Genomic DNA, 17134 nt, shown 5'->3' with positions numbered 1-17134 from the left:
AAGTAGCAGTAACAACACTGTATTTCTATAGTGTCTTTTTAACCTGAAAGTTACTCACTAAGTAATTCAAACCCTCAAGGCCATGAGCATCAGTCCTGCTGATGTCTGGTCACTACTTGCTTCCAGTGCATCTGCTTGCTCTGCACTCTGCGAGATCGGCTCATCACATTCTTACGTTCCTGGCCTCCTGTTCCCACAAGTGACTCCTGGCCAAATTCTCTGTAAGTGCAAATGGACAAAACTCCCTTGAGGTCAGTCAAGTTGTGGCCGTTTATACCAGCAGACAACTGCTTTTTCTTCTTCAAGTGATGGTCCCTGCTGTATTACCCCGAGGGATACATATGTGCACCATCCGCCCAGAGCTGGAGAATAAGTAGTAGCGCTTGCTGGTCTGAGCAAGTCCCTTGTCTTCCAAATTCCTCTTTGACCCTGTTCACCTGATCACTTCATTTTCCTCCTTGAAGTCTTACTCCTGTTAAAATCAATGGAAAGATTCCTATTGAAATAATTAAGTGTTGCATCAGGGACTAACCTTTAAGTTTTTGACCTTTTCCCCAGCATTCAGTCTTTCATTCCTCAGACTATAAGGGTATATCTATGTTGCACTCCTCTTCCAAGGGAGGAATGCAAATGCAGACACCTGAAATTGCAAATAAAGCGCGGATTTGAATTTCCCGCGCTTCGTTCGCATAATTGCGGACTGCCGCTTTTCTGGAATACCGTCTTTCGAGACAACAAACGCAGTCCCCTCAGGGTTATTTTGAGAGAAAACCCTTCCTTTGAAATAATCTGGAGTAAGGGAAATTCAAATCCACACTTCATTTTCAGTTTCAGGTGTCTGCATTTGCATTCCTCCCTCGGAAGAGGAGTGCAATGTAGACATACCCTAACATAATAAATAAAAAGACTTCTCTGCATGTATGCGTAGCCGTAAGCAAGGCTGTGGGTCTGTCAGGGATGTTACAGATTTTGTGACTTTCCATGACCTTTATGGCTTCTGAACTGACTGGTGCAGCTGACCCCCCGTGGCTGGAACAGCTCAGACAGCACTGGGGCCCACCACACCAGCTGCTGCTGAGGCTGTCCAGGCACTCCACCTCTGAGCTGCAGTTGTGGTCCTGAGCCAGCCTCTCACCTCTCCCTGAGCTGCAGTGCCCTGGAAACCCCCTCCTGAGCATCCCAGAATAGCAGTGGCAGCCCAGGTCACCCCAGAGTACCTAAGATGCAGTCAGGGGTATTTATAATAGAAGTCATGGATAGGTCATCCACCGTGAACTTTTGTTTGCTGTCTATTGCTTGTACTCTTAACACCCCTGACTAAATCTTAGCCTCCATCTGTAGCTTCCTAGCCCCCTTGTTTAGTTTCCATAGTGTATATCATTTATACTTTGTGTCTCTCAGCCAGGGCCTTATATTTTGCACTTGCCAGCAAAGCACCTTGCACACCTGTGGTTCAACATATGTAGTGATACCTCTCACAAATCCCTCTTGCTCCCTTCCCCAGCAATTTGGAACCATAACTGCCCCATAGGCATAGAACGGCTAGATAACTTGTGAGACCACAGGACCTAGGAAGTGTGATATGCAACTGAAAAGTGACTCCTGCCTGCCAGTTTGGTGTGTGTTCATTACAGAACTGTTTTATCCTCGCTCAGCAGCCTGATGAACAAGCAACACCCTAGAGTAGGTGGAAGTACCACCTAATGGCAAGGAGGGATTTCCACTCTGTGCATCTTCTTCGCCCTGGAACAAGCTATATATAATAAAAATAACAATGGCCTAATGAAAAGCTCAAGGGACACATCACGCCAATGTCACTGAATGTTCTAAAATGTAGCCTGGTTTCCCAGCTGAAGGGGCGTTTTCAGTGCAGCCTGCAGACATTTGGCCATATGGATACTGTAGGTGCCATATCCCTGCTCATTGTGTTGAGAACTTCCCCTTTAGTTTTAATGTAGATCCAACTCAGTCTTCCGCTAGCCTAATAAATACATTCTTTTTCATCATGGCATGACTCGACGGGGCTCAGTTTAAATCAATACATGTTGGTAACTGTCAATTTCAGCTGACACTGAAATCAATGAAAAAAAATCCATCAGTATCAGTCAGTGCAGGTACAGCCTCCCTCTGCACTTTGTGCCTGTAGGGATCAGCTAATCCCAGGCTAGTGATCTCTGTCTTGCCAGGACTGCAGTGTTCCCTGCATGGTGCACCTGCAGGGATCCGGTATCATCAGCACGGCAGAGAGCCCTGTAGAGCTCTGCTGTAACACAAAAGCCAGGAGCATGGGGGGTATCCATGAGTAGGAACTATTTGCTAGTGGGGTGTCCTCCCCTGCAGATACCGTACTCATTGAAATAAAAAAAAATTGCAAAAATGAAGAATTCCACCAAGCCTTGTTATTGCTATGAATTCTGTGCTTTGCCTTCATTAACTTGCGAGGTACACTGCTTGCTGTTCAGTCATATGCCATTCAGAAGAAATCAAACACACAGGACCAAATTATGCTCTGAATTACCCCATGGCTTTTAGTAGGATTGTACTGGTGCAAATGGAAAATAAGTATTTGCCCAGTGTCTCCATTCTTAATCATTTCCAAAGTTTGATTAAAAAAAATGTATTTATTGCAAAAATCTTGCTGTTGTGAGTAAATAGCTTTTTGTTGGGTGCACCTGTATTGGTAGAAGTATCTAAAATTCTCCCCAAGAATTGAAAGAAAATGACAGTAGGTTTAACAAATGAAAGTCCTTCATGAATAAGATTAGGTAGGAAAGGAATTATATCCTCTGGGTTTCACATGATGTTTAATTACTGGACAGCTGGAGGGATTAATCCTTGTGCATTATGCCTGGGCAATCCAGAATTTAAACATCATGTGCAGCTTTGACTTTATTACTGCTTAAAGTATTAGATCTCCTTCAAAAGCAGTAGAAATTACAGGAAAATCCTCATTGTTCTTTAGAAAATATCTCATTCCAAATTTATTTGTCTTCAGCTATAGCATAACAAGAAAGCAAAAAAATTAACCTGGTGTTAGATATAATTGTATCCGTGCAGTAAAAATGAGGATATTTTCCAGGTGAATGTATCACTCTCTCTCAAATTCCTGGCCTGCAGGCAATCCCCAGCTGGAGCAATTGCACAATCTCACCCAGGAGTTCCAGGGCAGGTGTGTGTCTGTTACTTTTCCCCAACCTCTGGCACTGCCCTACCCTCTCCTTCTACTGCCCCCTATCCCCGAGGCTGTAGCTTCAGGGATAAGCTGGGGGGGGAGGTGGGCTGGTGCTATGTGGCAGCAGTGGTTGGGCTCCCCCGCATTTCCCGTAGCAAAACAGAGCACAGCGGAGTGAGTGCATCCACTTGAGTGCGCTCTGCTTCCCTGCAACTCCTGCTGCTGTTGGGAGCGTGGGGACCCAACCACTGCTGCCCCCCTCCAGGCCAGGCCTCCTCAGAAGTCTCTGTAGCCATGTCCTCTGTGGATGGAGTGCCCTGAGAGGGCGGGACAATGGTGGGAAGGCACAGGGCTTGGAGAACAGTAATGGGTAGCCCCTCCCTCCTGGCCCTCTGGGGGTATGTCTACACTACCACCCTAGTTCGAACTAGGGTGGTAATGTAGGCAACCGGAGTTGCAAATGAAGCCCGGGATTTGATTTTCCTGGGCTTCATTTGCATACAGTCGGGCGCCGCCATTTTTAAATGTCCGCTAGTGCGGACTCCGTGCCGCGCAGCTACACGCGGCACGGACTAGGCAGTCCGTGAAACAAGGAGTAACGGTAGTTCGGACTAGGAAGCCTAGTCCAAACTGCCTAGTCCGTGCCGCGTGTAGCCGCACGGCACGGAGTCCGCACTAGCGGACATTTAAAAATGGCGGCGCCCGGCTTTATGCAAATGAAGCCCATGAAATTCAAATCCCGGGCTTCATTTGCAACTTCGGTTGCCTACATTACCACCCTACTTCGAACTAGGGTGGTAGTGTAGACATACCCGGGGATACCCAGGCCAGATTTCACAACTGCTCCGACTGGGGATGGCCCTCGGGTAAAGAGTTTGAGACCCGTGGTCTATCATAATTAAATGTAAAACCCTACATTAATGCAATGTTAAGGTAGAGATTTTAATTTTGTGTGTCAAGAAACACACTTGGGGCCAGAGTGTTAACTGTGCCAGATCTTTTTCCTGATGCTGGAGGCAGCTTGGGTGTAATGTATCATTCCAGAGCTGAGGATCTTTGATGCAGAGTAATGTCCTGACTACACTCCAAACAAGCAGAAGGTAATTTCTCAAATCTGACCCTCAGTGTTCCCATAGCAGCCTTAAACTTTTCTTCCTTGTGTGCATGCATTCCCAATAGAGGCTTTCACTCTAGAATCATTTAATGTATCTGTATGTTCAGTAAATGAAATATTCCTCAAAGGGTACAGAAGAAGATGAAGTTTAAAGGAGAAAGGTTGAGTGATTAATGTTTTTACAGTTTTATGGAAGCTGCATCTTTTACAAAGTGTGGTTCTTTTTGGTATTCTATTGTTGCATTTGCGGAAAAAATACAATTTTGCCCAGCACTATGTGCGGCTGTTATGAAATACATTGTTTTAATGCAAAGGAATAGAATTAAGATGATTAGGGGACAGAGTTCAGATTGCTGTCAGATATTTGTATAATTAAATATAAATGTTAGCATCCATTAATATATATTTTGTATCATTTAAACTTATACAGTGGATATAGTCTGAAACCATAGATGCATAAAACATCCTCTTGAGTGCTAGAGAAAGATCCTGACCTGCTACTGAACTGGGAGACATTGCCTCTGCCTCTTCTACACTACTGCAACAGAGGGTTGAATATAGCCCCAGAGCTGACTCCCTGTATTCTCCCCCAGTGACTCATGAATGCGAAAGTCCAATATCCAGACACATATTTGTGTCATTCCGTAACTACCAGCCATGTTGCGCATCATGTACCTAGAAGACTTTTCGAGTGAGAGCAGGTCCAGAACTCAGTGCATTTTAATCCTCAAACAAAGCTCTCTGCTACTTAAACTAGAAGAGAATTTACTTTAGGTGTAGAAGCGATAGGTCTTATGTAATGCTAAGCCACATTTCAGCAGATTGACCATTCCTGCCTTTTATGGGTGGGGGGAATATATAGTTTGCTCCCTCTAGCAAGCTGTAAGAGTTGAGCACATGTTGCAAACATTATTTCAAAACCAAGTATCTTCAAACATAACAGCCCTTTTCCAAGACCGTGGCCAGGCAGTCTGAAGCTTTAAAAGAAAGTTCTTCTGAAAATTCGCCAAGCACGAAAACATCTGAAAATTTTCATCATGTCTGAAAAATGCTTTTTTTTTTTTTTTTTTTTTTTTTTTTAAACCCTCGGACAACTAAATTTAGTTAAATGGATTTTGCTGTGTTTTCCAAAAAAAATTCACCTCTGGGCAAAAGTACAGCTGGCAAGGTTTAGTCCAAAATTAGGGTTTTTTAAATAAAGTTTTAAGCCATGATTGCACTTACGAATGTAAAATTAATGTGTCATCTCACCAATAGTGCTGTTAACATGAACCAAAAATACATTTAGGATTGCCACCTCTCTAATGACTGATAACCTGACCTCTGAGGGCCTGCCACTCTCCTCCAAGGCCCGTACTTTGCTACACCTCTTCCTCTCAACAATATAAGCACATTAGCTTGTGTTGGCTGAGCAAAGATTCCTTTTAGATGCATGCAGCAGTGGTGGTGGGGATGCTACATGAACACAGGCCAAATTTTCAAAGGGACCAAATCTTGGCCTTTATTGGCAATTCTGGTAGTACAGGTTGAAACTCTAAAATCTGGTACGTTTTGGACCAGCAACGTCTGTGGTCCAGTAGGATCAGAGGTAATGCTGGACCAGAAAGCCCAGCTGGGAGTGGGGGAAGCCAGGGTCAGAAGTATAGCCCCAGCCAGTGGCGCTGGTGCCAGAAGCCAGTAGCGCAGCCCCAGCCGGCTGTGGGGCACGCAGTCCCAGCCAGGGCTGGCGGCAGCAGAGATAGTGAGTGGAGGAGGGCTAGAGTTAGGATTAACCGATAAATCTGGATTTATCGGTTAATCATTTTAAAAACTATATGCTAACATTCCTAGCACATATTTAGCAAAAGACAAATCAGGAGAAAGCTAAAATTATACAATTATATAATTTTAGCTTTCTCCTGATTTGTCTTTTGCTCCAGAGGAGTTAATGATATAGTGTGCTAAATACTGTGGATATGCAGCTCTAACGCTGCAGCGAACCACAGTAGAAATAAATATCTCCGCTTGTGAAGAATTCTCTTCAAGCAGATTAAATTAGTGGAAGTAGAGATTTTTATGGGGCAGTGACCTCACTGCTTGTAATGTGAGCACAGCTTTGTACCTCATTATTCAGCCAAGTTAGACCTTGGGAGCCTGCGTTTCCCTCAGTTGTCATAGCTACAAGATTATCTGACTGAAGTCAGACTTTTCCTTTTTGGATGTTTTTTTTTCTTACCTTTTCTGCCCATTGATTCAGAAACACATCTCTGGGGGGGAACAGTATTGTTTTTCTCCTCTCTGCCTTTCATAAACAGTCCTATGGGGGCATCCAATCAACAAATTGGCTTTTGCCTAAAAATTGAAAAATAAAATCTGTTTTTTCCCCCAGATGACTTTGAGATATATGAGAGTAGCTAGCCAGTGACTGACATTTTGTTATTTAAAATACATTTTAAAAATAAAATAAATTATAAATACATTTTGGTATTTAAAAACTACAAGAGACTATGGTGTGTTTATTGTTGGCAATCATTTTGTTTATAGATGTCCAGCAAAGAAATATGCTGTAAACATACGATTAATCTCTTATGTAAAACAGTGGGACAAATTCTTATAAATCTATAGTGACTCAGTTGATTTAGTGGAATTACTCTTGTTGTACATGACTTTAAATGAGAACCAGTTATGATCCAAATGTGGTTCTTATGGTCCTGATGGTTGATTTATCCTTGTGCTTAGGAATTTGAAGGTAGGAAGAGACAAAGATGCACTGCACTACTGACTTCTTGGTCTGAATTTCTTTTCTTTTTTTTTTTTCCCTAATCACAAAAGAAATGGAATTTACAATCTCTCTAGGATTACAGCAGATCTAGCTATAATCTGATAACTTTAATTTGATTAATCTAAAGCTTTTGAGACTGAAGAGTTCCTTTCCTGAGTTAAGAGTCGGAAATCAGAAGCAGCATCTTTCTAAAGGGGAGAAATGGAAATTCAAACTAATGTTGTTAGATACTACTTGACTTATTTCATATTGGCACATACTGTATAATCAGTGAGAACCTCTGCACAGTGAACTGAAGGTACGACATTCATAGGGCTTCCTTTTTCTGGCAAAGTATCTCTGATTTAAATTCCCCAATGGCAAAGTTAGCCTCCAAGCATGCAAAAGCACCTGTGCAGACAATCCGCACAGCTAAAGAGAATCCCATGCACTTCACTAAGACTATGCACAAGCATAATGTTCCTTTTGTGGATCCAAGTACAGCATCATGGCTTTATTGTAATACTTTTGTTTTGTAAATGAAGGAAACAGTTGTATAATAGGTATGGAATTCGTATCTTAATATGATGGCAACTGTTAGTTTGGTGGATATTCTCGTATGCTTTTTAGTGATTTTTCCAAATTGGTATAATTTGTAAAATTGCCATTTTAACAAACAAGTCATGTCTGGAGGAATGCTAGTGGGTATATCTCATCCAATTAATAATTCTAAGAATAAAAAAAAAATCCAAACACTTTCACGCATATATTTCTAGTAAAATTACCATCTAGTACAGAACATCTAAAAGTTGTTTCAATAGATTGTTATAATAAGAATATAAAAAGAGTAAAGATGGGTCTGTAGGTATCTCTACAATTTGAATATCAAACTACATAATGTAAACCCGACGCATCCTAATGCCTTTTACACTTTACACTAGAATCACTCTTATTTTGATGTGGTGTTCAGTTATTTAACCAGGAAATGTGTACTGTTTCAGTATTAAGGTGCTTTGTAACAACATAACAGAACTAGAAGATTTATGTGGCATTGCTTGGGCCTTCAATAAGTTTTGTTTTTCTTCATTTACATCATTGCTTTGGGGTGAGGTTGAGGATGAGGGGTTCAGTATGCAAGCTGCCCCGGGGAGAGAGGACAACCCAGCCCTTTCTCACTGCAGCAGATTGGAGCCAGGGGAGGAGTGCATGCCCCCCAGCTGGGGAGTCAGACACACAAACAGAAAAATGCTCTGAAATATATAGTAGATAGCTGTCCCTTTCTCCATTCCTGCCCCCTGCTGGCACTGTGGGGTTATAACTGTCCTGGTCCCCATCTCTGGCCCCCTGCTATCCCCCCTTGGTCGTTCCAGAGTATAACTCCCTCCTTCTAGACTGCTCCCTGTCCATTTTATAAGAAACAATCAAATTCTAGGCACATCCTCATTTTTTTGGCACAACTGTGCTTTTATGATAGGAGGAAGCTGCATATCAAATTTGGTGGTCCTGGCTCTTACCATTTAGGAGCAAAGTCTCAGAGGGGTAGCCATGTTAGTCTGTAATTTTAAAAATGAGTAGTCCTGAGCACATTAGAGACTAACAAATATATCATGAGCTTTCATGGGTAAAACCAATTTTATCAGATGAGTAGGAATGGAAATTACAGAATCCAGAGTATATATAACAGCAAAAGCAGTTTCCTCAATTGTAGGACAGTGTTAATTATGCTAATTGAGTTAGGCTGGATGTGCCCTGTTCATAGGTTTTTATGTGTAAATGTGAGTTTCAAAGGCAGGGGAAATTGTCGTTGAAGTGCATTAACCAGTTAACATCTTTATTCAAGCCCAAGCTAATAGTGTCAAATTTGTAAGTGAATTCCAGTTCAGCAGTTTCCCTCTGTAATTGGGTGATAGAATTTCTTTCTAGAAGACTGGCTACTTTTCAATCTATTATCAAATGTCCAGATAGGTTAAAATGTTCCCCTACAGGTTTATGTGTGTTAGTACCATTCCTGATATCTGATTTGTGTCCATTTATCCTTAGTCACAGAGACTGTCCAGTTTGGCCAATATACATGGCAGAGAGACATTGCTGGCACTTGATGGCATACATCACATTAGAGGATGTGCAGTTGTATGAGCCCCTGATGTTGTAGTTTATGCGATTAGATCCTGTGATGGTGTCGCTCGTATAGATGTGTGGACGGAGTTGGCAATTTGTTGTAGGAGTAGGTTCATGGGTGAGTGTTTCTTTAATGAACCAAAGAAGACCTTTTATATATTCAGGGCTCGCCAAACCGCGGCAAGCCCCGCTCGCCAGCTGCGCTGTCCGGCCATCTGTGCATGCGCAGATCGCCCGAACCTGGCTCTTCCGGGTTGTAATCTACTCGTGAGTAGATTACATAGTTTGTCGAGCCCTGTGTGTGTGTGTGTGTGTGTGTGTGTGTGTGTATATATGTATGTATGTATGTATGTATAAGGTCCTCTTTGGTTCATTAAAGTGCTATGCAAAATCATACAGCTACAAATACTGCTGAATAAAGCATGTATATTAATTGTATTGCCAAGCAAATAAAACCAATTTGAGTTAATACATGAGTTTGTGAAAGCTTACGTTAGATCAGTTACACATTTTTGCACCAACAATTATATATCAACCATAACTTTGGAGTCTGGTCACACTGTTATAATTACTCCAATGTGGCTTCAGAAACTGGAAAAATAGATTGTTTGTGTTTGAGGGGAGCAGTGTTGCAAAGGAAGCAGACAAATGCAAATATTAATTTGTGAGATTATTTGAAATGGTTTCCCAGGTTCCATAGCTACATTAGTGCTTTGACTGGGATAAGGAATTACCATTTCTTCTGCACTCCTCCTCTGCATGGGCTTCTCCATATCAATCACCATAGCAACAGCCACTAATAGTGGTGAGACTGCAACTCAGTTGCATTATTCCCTCTATGGAAGGCCTGTCTTTTATTCAGAGGAATTCACTTCAAGGTCATCATTATTTACCTCCCTCTCTGTCGCAGGCCTCCCTAGCGGGCAGCCTTCTGAGGGAAAATTGCCCCCGAGAGCATGAATCTTGCTCTGCACCGTGGCACCTGACACATGGCCTCAGTGTCTGAAAATTTATACTGTCGCAGTTGGCACGGTAACCACCTCTGCCCCCTTTGTGGCTTCCCTGAGGGCATCCAGTTTACATCTCAGGCCTTCAGCTGTCACCTTTCTTGAGGCAGAGTCCTACAATAGTCTGTCCCTAGAGTGGGGATTTCGGCTGCATATCATCCTGCAATTCAGTATGACTATCTCAGCAGATCTGACTTTAGTTCAGCACCTATATCCCTGTTCTCTGAGGGTCAGTGTCAGGGTTAACCAGTGACCGGCCAGCATTCATATCTTATGTTCATGCTTAAGAGGTAATGCCTGTCTGCTACCTAGGACACTGGTAGGTTTCAGAGTATGCCACGTCCTCTCAAGGCCTGTCCTTTTCTTCACCGTCTCATATCAGTTATTGGATTGTGGGAGTGACCACTCCTCCTATTTTAGGGTGGCCATTTTATTCAGTTTTCCATTTTTTATCAGGGTATCTTTTACCAGATCAGACCAGTCTACATCTTTTCCCCCACAGAGAGGGTTCTGTAACTACCACTTAGAGCTAGAATGAAATCCCTACTCCGTGCAGACACAGCTCCCATTTCTAAAGTTGTACTGTAGTTTTTGGGTGTTCAATGTGCTCCTGCTACCTGTCACATATATCCTAGATATTTGAGCTATGTAACAGGTATCCCTAGACAAAGTTTTTTCTTCAGAGAATGTGAAGGCTAAAAATAAATATCTGCCAAATTACCACAGTGTTACTAGTTAACCTGGAAATGGAATATGTGACCAACTTGTTCTTGAGGAACGGAGCTGAAAGATTACAGATTCTGTGTCTGTATTTGTTGGGTGTAGAGGTTACATCAGAATATTTGGGCTGATGTTGTTTATAAACTTCACTATTGTAGTCATACATGGACTGAGATTCTAAACGCCAGCAGATCTTTGGAAAAATCCAAAAAGCTGTCCTGACACTGTTCAAATGAGGAAAAATCTGTAGCAAATATCTCCTGAAACAAACATCTGCTGGAAATCATCTGGCTAACATTTCTTAAATCAAACAAACAGGAAATTTCAAGCCCAACCATTTTTTTTAGATCACACGTTAGAAACAAAAGGAAGAATCCAAAGTAGAAGTACAGGCAGTCCCCGGGTTTCGTACAAGATAGGGACTGTAGGTTTGTTCTTAAGTTGAATTTGTATGTAAGTCGGAACTGGTACATATTGTAGGGGAAACTCTAGCCAAACATTTCTCCAGAGCTCAGTTTTATTCTCCCACACCTCACTTCCCTCAGTCCTTTATTCTCAAGCTGAGGTGTCTGCTGAGAAAAGCCGCTCTGTGTCTCCCTCATCTGCTGGGGAGGAGGGAGCTAGCTTCGCGTCTCCCTGGTCTGCTGGGGGGAAGCAGCTAGTGCGGGGTTGCCTCACCTAGTTTGTAAGTAAGGATCCGATGTAAGTCGGATCCATGTAACCCGGGGACTGCCTGTAAATAAATCCATGTATTCATGCCTGAATATTGATGATGCATTAGAGTGGCTTGTTTCTTCAGGGCTGAAAGGCCTGAGACTGGCCCACCATGAGGGCTGAGGGTTAGAGGTCTGAGATCCAGCCAGTAGGGATTGGGACTGATGGCTTTGAGTGGTGCAGACTAGGACAGAGGAAGACTTCTGTGTGGCAAGAGCATCAGGGCTAAGCATAAACTTTTGTGTTATGAGTGTGGACTTTATTTTAGGACCTTGGAGATTCTGGTACCATTTCTGTTGTTAAACCAGCCCTGGTTGAGGGTAAAGAGAGACTGTGTGGAGTTCTTAAAGGGCTCACAAGAGCGGGCTAACAGGGATGGCATGCTTGCAAGGCAACTGGTGGCCATGAAGGGGGGGAGAGGATGCAGCAGAACCCCCTCCAGGTGACATCATAGCAGAATTTCCTAAGGCCGTCTCACTCCACTCCAACTTTGAGCTCTCAGCACCCAACCTTCCAGGGATCTGCTGCATGCCATTAAACCCATCACCGTGCTGGTTATCCCTTCAGTGGTGACCTTTGGCATTACTTCCATCATAACTTTCTCAAGGTTATTTCAATCTCTACATCTAATGTGACCCAGGGATGTTAACAGGTAACCAATTAAATGGTTACCTGGGAGCAGCCCCCTGCCTGCGGAACCAGCTATGGTTGGAGGGCTGCTCCAGCCCCAACAGGCCCCCTGTGCAGAGTTGCTAGCCCCATGGTGGGCCTGGCCCAGCCCCTCCCCTTCTCAGGTTGCAAGAGCGCAGGGGATGCAGAGCATGCAGTGGAGCCTCCCCGGAGTAGGGCTTGCTTAAGCTTTATACTTCATAAATCATAAGTTTTATACACGCAGTGCGTGTAACCACTAGGATTTTTAGCAGTTACACTGTTATGTTTTTAAACAACTTTTTACATCCCTAGTATAGGCACAGAGAGAATGCAAGGAGGCACCTTCCCTCTATTTCAGCCCAATGCAACAGCAAGCCACAGCATGGCTATAGAGTGCAGGCTTTTCTTCTTTCTAGCACTCTTCATAAAATCTAGCTCTAGGGAAGTGGGATGGGCGGGACAGGATAGTGTGAATTAAGAATATTAAGTATCGAGTAATCTACTGGTTGAGTAGTCGATGGAATTTCCATCGACTACTCGATGAGTCGATAGGCACTTCCGCATGCCTCCTTTGAAATGTACAAGAGTCCCCATTGGGGCTCTTGTACATTTCAAAGGAGGAATGCGGAACACTGCGTGCAGCCCTGGGCCAGTGGGAAGTCTCACTGACTCCAGGTTGCATGCGGGCATGCCAGCTTTGAAATGTACTAGAGTCCCCAGAGGGAGCTCTTGTGCATTTGAGAGCCACAGCGCCCGCATGGAGCCTGAGGTCAGCGGGGGACTCCCCAGCTGACCTTGGCTTCCACACGGCATTTCCCCAAAACCTGGGATCAGCTGGGGGCTCTGAGCGGTTTGAAATGCTGTGCTGGAACCTGGAATCATCTGGGGAGTCCCCAGCTGACCCTGGGCTCAATGCAGTGCTGCTGCTTTGAAATGCCATGGCGGCGTTTCAAAGAGGCAGCACTGCACGGAGCTCGGTATAGGCTCTGTGCGGCACTGCCACTTTGAAGTATCCTCTTCTTCCCCCCTTTGCTGCCTCTCACAGAGGCAGCAAGGCGGGAGGGAATCGACTTGTCGACTAATCCTTAATGTCGTTAGTGTGAATATGAAACCATAGCTCCCTTTCCCTAGCCAATGGAGCCAGATGTGTCTAGCAGGGGGAATAATCTTTCTATGGTGTTGCCACTACAGTGTCGTCATATGCTGCCCAGGCAGAATTCTGGCTGAGGCCTGTGTAAATGAGTCAGTGGTACCAATCCAGTCCATAGTAGCCTGATGACCACATCACATGAACTGCCATTGTAATTAAAAAGCTTCAGAGGAGCAGCCGCGTTAGTCTGTAACTGGAAAAAACTTTAAAAACAACCAATAGTCTAGCAGCACCTACTGTAATTGTTGCTTCTTAGCTATTCTGCCCAGAGTAAAGGACAGCTGTTGCCACTGGAGCTTTGTCTGCACAAGCGCAGTTTGTGCCCATTGTCAGCACTGAGGCAGCTACACATGCTTCTGGGCAAGTATTAAAAATGAGACACATGAGTGGAGTGGTAGATGCCTGCTGCCCATGCTGTTCTTGTTCAATGGACAGAGGACTTCGCTCTCTAGTACTGTCCTATTCAGCATCTTGCATCAGATCTGAATTCACGTTTTAAAAACAAAACACAATAATCATACGCTTGCAAATTAATAGCTAGGAAATCAGAAGCTTCACTGCAGAAGTCCTCAGAAGGGACATGAAAGCAAAATTGCTTTTATTCTTCTCTGGCTGAGATTTTTCTACACATTATTTATTTTGGTGGGATTTGTGTGTATAGGGGAGGAGGAGCGTCTATATTAATGTGCATTGTCTGTAGATGACTGACCCCCATTTTCCATGGATACATGTTGCCATCCCTAATTTGCACACTTGGCAAATTTCAAAAGGGAGAGAGACCTGCAACACACACAAACATAAGAAGATGCAGAGGTGGGGTAATGAAAACAAGGAAGAAAGATGTGTTCATTACAGTCCAGGGAAGGAAATTATTTCACAGCTGTAGTGTGTAAATTGCTGCAACCCTGCCAAAATATTAGGGATCAAGAGCTTATGCAAACTTTGCTTATTTTTTCTGAGAGAGCTTTTCTAACATTTATTTTGATGTATTTCCTCAGCTCAGCCTTGATCTGTTAATGTTATCTGCATGTATTCACTGCAGCTCTCATGTTTATCATTCCTCTTCAGTCAGATCAGTAAGGCTATAGCTGTGTTACCTCAAATTAATACTCCAAAGTGCCTAACATGACCCATTTGAAACTGCTGCTGGATTACAGAGATGAAGACGGATCAGTAAGATTGATAGGGCATTTTGTTTGCAGTTATATAAGTGCCTGCCAGTTACTCAAAGTAGCTAAATAAGCACAATTAGAACTTTGTCAAAAGACAGGTACAGTGTAAATGTTTGTGAGTGGAAGACAGACATACAAGTAGAGACTGAGCCTCTACTAAGCCTTTTCTTTTAATGAACTCTGACTCTGCCATGCAAGTAATTTTAGAAGCAGTTCCTAGTGTTTAGACATCTCTCCGCCTGAGTGTCCTAACAAATCAGGTAACTAGATGACCAAATGCTGTAATTTTTAGCTGCACTTAATGGCAGCTATAAAATTGCACCCATGGAATTGAAAGTGAAATTGAGATTCCTTTACAAATCTGCTTCATTACATCCATAGAAGAGCTAATGGTTTGTGCTCAAGGTTATGTTCCTTTGACTGTTTTTGGTATCTGAATAATTTTCTTATTGGTAAGACATCCCTGCCCCTTTCAGCCACCAACCCCTAACAAGCAAGAATTAGCTATGCTTGGTAGCTCTAGTAATTTGTAATTCTAGCTCACTAGTAATTTGATGCTGTGGGATTTAAAAACAGAAGCATAGAATTTGCCACACTGAATAAAAAAACCCTGATACATCAAATTCTGTCTCCATTGGTGCCCAGTGTGAGATGCTACCAAGAATGGAAAACATCTCTCCTCTCTCAAATGGGCTTGTCCTTTTGGCACTTAGGTGGCGGGAGCCAAAATAATGCTCAGATATGTAGAAAGAACTTGAGTTTGCCGGGACTGACCCAGGGAGGGAAGAAGGACTCTTTAAGGCATATCAGAGTAGATTCATTAGATAAAACACAAGCACTTCCACAAGCTAGAAAATTCAGCTGTGCTCTCTGCCCATAACAGTCTGGTAAATTCAGGAGTTAGGTAGTTTATACACTAAAAATTCTATTGCAAGCAGTCTGAGCTTATGTTGCCAGGTGAAAACAACAGACTATTTCTGTTTAATACAGTCAGGGTATGTCTACACTTAGAGCTGGAGGCGAGTCCCAGCTCACGTAGATATACTACTGCTTGTCAAGCTAACGTGCTAAGAAATATGTAGCTGTCCTAGTGTGAGCCACAGCGTGGCATAGCTGTGCTGAGTGTGTATCCACACAGTTCAGGCAGTGCACTAGCTTGATGAGAGCTAGGATGCGTGTCTGTATCAGCTGGGAATCACACCTTACCTCATAGTGTAGATGTGACCTTTAGATAATTCTCTCTGCACTCTTTTGCCATGCCCTCAAAGCATGGGTATATAGCCCTGTGTAGTAGAGTCTGTTGTCTTTTGGATGCACTTCCCATGCTGTGCCTTCAGCAGTGTGGTTTATCACAGGAGCTATGCAGAAGTGGCAATAAGTACTTTTGCTATTGAAGACAGAAATCTCCAGAGTGCAATTAAAAGAAGGAGTTTTCAAGACAGATTATTTCATTTAATCTAATTTATAAAAAACATAATTTTCCATTGGATCTTTGAAGCTGTTGAAACTGATTTTTTTTAACAACTGAATAAATTAAAAGTACCAATTAGAAGTTTTTATAGGGAATTCTTCCCAGGGGCTGTTTTTCTTTTTGTTGCAGTAAAAGTGACCATTGTTGGACATTTGAAAGTTTAATTTGAGCAAACTGCTCTGGCTCTGTGATAAATCAGGCATGCAAAGGAAGAAATCTGTTTTCCTTCATAGCTCAGAAAAGTCTCATTTGTATGTAAATGCTGAATGGTGACTTCCAAGGAAAATAGTCAGTACCTTGTGTGGAGAGACTTATCAGCATGATTCAGCAGCTAATCCCTGCACAACTCACTGAATATTTACCCTGTGTATCCCACTTAATATGTCCAAAACAAGACACACTGTGAAATTCTGAAATCTGCTTAGTGTGGGGTTGTGGTGGGGGGTGAATTTGGTGTACATGAAAGTCAGGAAGTGAGAGCAATGACTTGAGCTCAGTCTAGTGCCATGAAGAGCTCTTCATAGAATCCTAGGATTGGAAGGGACCTGAGCAAGTCATCGAGTCTAACCCCCTGCCCAAAGCAAGACCAACCCCAATTAAATCATCCCAGCCAGGGCTTTGTCAAGCCGGGACTTAGAATTTTCATCCCTAGAGGTTTTTACCACCTCCCTAGGGAACCCATTCCAGTATTTCACCACCCTCCTAGTGAAATAGTTTTTCATAATATCTAGCCTAGACCTCTTCCACTGCAACTTGAGACCATTGCTCCTTATTCTGTCATCTGTCACCACAAAGAACAGCCTCTCTCCATCCAATTTGGAGCTTCCTTTTAGGAAGTTGAAGGCTGCTATCAAATCTCTCCTCACTCTTCTCTTCTGCAGACTAAATAAGCCCTTTCCTGCATCCAAACTCCACCCTGCACCCCAGTCCCTGCCCTGACACTCCAACTCAGTCCCAGGCCCCACACCTCTTCCATAGAAAAGCACTGCCTGGGACCACATACCGAAATTCTTGGGGAGGCTTCCCTGCAAAATTATTGCCCACCTCTGCTTCAAACTGTTCCGCTTCTGGGTTCCATACACAGTTGTGTTAATGATCCTTCATG

General features: G+C 43.2%; 1 protein-coding gene across 2 annotated transcripts in view; it reads left to right on the top strand.

Moving 5' to 3' along the window:
* LRP8 (LDL receptor related protein 8) overlaps positions 1 to 17134 on the top strand; it is a 304738-nt gene that overhangs the window by 229124 nt on the left and 58480 nt on the right. The window lies entirely within an intron of this gene.

The sequence above is a fragment of the Pelodiscus sinensis genome, chromosome 9 (genome assembly GCF_049634645.1).
Source record: "Pelodiscus sinensis isolate JC-2024 chromosome 9, ASM4963464v1, whole genome shotgun sequence".
Classification (NCBI taxonomy): Eukaryota; Metazoa; Chordata; order Testudines; family Trionychidae; genus Pelodiscus; species Pelodiscus sinensis.
Note: the sequence above shows the minus strand (reverse complement) of the source record. Positions and strands in the feature narration are given on the sequence as shown.